Source organism: Penaeus chinensis, chromosome 24 (assembly GCF_019202785.1).
Source record: "Penaeus chinensis breed Huanghai No. 1 chromosome 24, ASM1920278v2, whole genome shotgun sequence".
In the NCBI taxonomy this organism is placed as follows: domain Eukaryota; kingdom Metazoa; phylum Arthropoda; class Malacostraca; order Decapoda; family Penaeidae; genus Penaeus; species Penaeus chinensis.
Genome location: NC_061842.1, coordinates 21,520,153 through 21,522,590, shown reverse-complemented (window position 1 = coordinate 21,522,590; position 2,438 = coordinate 21,520,153). Strand labels below are relative to the sequence as shown.

Below are 2,438 nucleotides of genomic sequence, written 5' to 3'. Positions count from 1 at the left end.
TGGTTGCCTTTATTAACTTCTTATGTTGTAAAAAATAAAGAAGATAAATAGTAAAGATTCATTACTGAATCCTGGAACCATATTTTTATATCATTGCTTAACAATTTTCATGTATAAGGATTGAGATACAAAGACAAATAACTTGCAAGGATCATAAATGAAAGAACATATGTATATCAATAATATATTAAAGACTTTGTATTTTTACATAAAATCTAGAATTTACAGACCATTAAAACAATCCAGCAAATTGGTGGAACTCAGTTTTGGAGTGAAAACAAACTGGCTACTTATTGATATGAAGCCAAGCTGTTTTTATTGCTAAGAGAGGACCAGCTTCTTGCCACCCTAAACAGTCTGTCGGGCTAGTTGGAGGAAGCTGCTTACCAGGCTGAAAGAAGTGCCATTTGCATATCTATCTATTGGAAGGGAATGCATGGCCAGCTATGTGGGGGTAACCTTGGGTCCTAAAAAAAAAAAAAAGGTTAAGACAAAAAAGATTATTTTTCTTGTTTTTCTTACCCTGTCTTGTCATTATTCTTATTTATCAGTTGGTCTTGTAGAAGAAATAAGAAAGTTACTTTGTACATAAGCTTTGCCTTTTTCTAAATTGCTTTTTTTTTATAGTTAATTACCCACAAGCCATTGCCAGATTAAAGCAGACCACAACACCTGTAAGTACTTCCTTCCAGGGGGGGGGGGGGGGGGCTGCTACAGGGAGCAAAATGGGATTGATGTGTTGAGGAGGGGGAGGGGGGGAGAGGTTATGAGGGGAGGCTACAGTATGTATGTATTTTTTTTTTTTTCCCTTGGCAAATTTCAAACAAAATTTGAGAATCAATTTATACATACAAAGTGTGATGCGAGAACACATGGCCACATTTAAGTCTGAGAAGCTATCCTGTTTAATGGTGAGCAACAAAAGAACAAAATCTTTAAGTGATGAAAAGAGACAAAGATACAATCAAAATTCACCATCAGATGTAATTAAAACACGTTCTGATGCTGAATATGAAACGCAAAATACCAAATCCAAATAAAACTATAAGGTGGTTCAGGATTCAAAGAAAAAAGGTGAAAAAAAAATCAGATTATAAAAATTGCTCCTGGAAAATGGTGTGAAAAAATAATAACATGACTAGTTCCATCAACAGGTCTACAGTCCTTCATGGTAATTACCTAAAGCCTTCTTGGCTCAGTAAATGCAACAAAACGAGCTTTCCATGATTTGACTGGTAATCCTAAGTTCTGTACGCTTATAAAAAACTGCTTCTACTACCAAAGTTAATGAACTGCTAATCTCAAAGTGTATTTTAGAGCAATGCGTTGCTTTACGACATTTTCTTTAAGATTTTCTTATACTATTCCATGCTACAAGATATCCCATATTTCGGTTGAGTAAGCCTTTCAAATCCGAAAACTATACGCTATAAAAATGTATTAAAAAAGAAATCTAAGGATTTTCACAACCATGCTCTTATTATTGATGTTTTTTTATTTATTATTCCCTTAAAAATACCCTAAGCAATGTTCAATAATCACTGGCACTTCAGAATATAATAATAAAAGAAGGTACGGAAGAGGAAGAGGAAGAAGAGAAGTGATGAAGCAGAAGAGAGAAGATAAGGAAAGGGAAGAGAGAGAAGCACTATGTACAAAGACTGCACTAGAAGCCTCAGACACACTGATATGATGTGGGCAATTTAACCTATCTTGAAAGGGAGGAGGGAAGTGCTGGGATCAACTGATGGTTTTCACTAATAATAGAACTAGTCACATTCAGTATTGCCAGTCTAGAGTTCATGTGCACGACATAAAACAACCTGAAAATACTGGAGGACAGTTAAGATGGAAGGAATTAACATTTTTTTTATATATACCTCTGCAGCAAACATCATCCTTTAAAAGGATATTCAAATGTTATTTCATTAATTTCATAAAAGCCAATTCTTTTCTCTTCTTCTTTTGTATGTGTTCTCATATCAACACAGCCAATATGATTAACAACAAACCAAAATTAACAAAACACCACAGACCTTCCTCTTTTAATGCTATTATTGCTCACACCACCAACAGGGTTGTTTTAAATGCTAACACTGGGTGCAAATACAAACCTCTTCATCATTTATCTATTTCTCGTTCACTAACTACAATTGGAAGTTGTTGTCTTGTCTAGTCCTGCTTGCTTCTGCTTATCTCATTCACCTGGCCTTGATTATAAGTAAGGCTAAGCAGGGGACTTTGTGCACATATGAAAACTGATTGTCACTATCTGACATCCAATTCAAGTTCCTTTTTCCTAATTACCTCTTTCCTTACCAATATAAAGTCATTATGCAAAGCCTCCTCCCCGTACTGAAATTCTTACACATACTTTGCTCTTACTCTTAGCCAGTGACAGAAATATAATTACAAAATGCTATTAATCTTTAATGGCT

General features: G+C 34.8%; 1 protein-coding gene across 3 annotated transcripts in view; it reads right to left on the bottom strand.

The window, feature by feature from the left end:
- Positions 1–170: 170 nt before the first annotated feature.
- LOC125038086 (transmembrane protein 47-like) overlaps positions 171–2,438 on the bottom strand; it is a 415,038-nt gene continuing 412,770 nt past the window's right edge. For all 3 annotated transcript variants that reach the window (XM_047631338.1, XM_047631339.1, XM_047631337.1), the window contains one exon: positions 171–2,438. This exon is cut by the window's right edge and continues 1,614 nt beyond it. The gene's annotated coding sequence lies outside the window, so the exon portion shown is untranslated.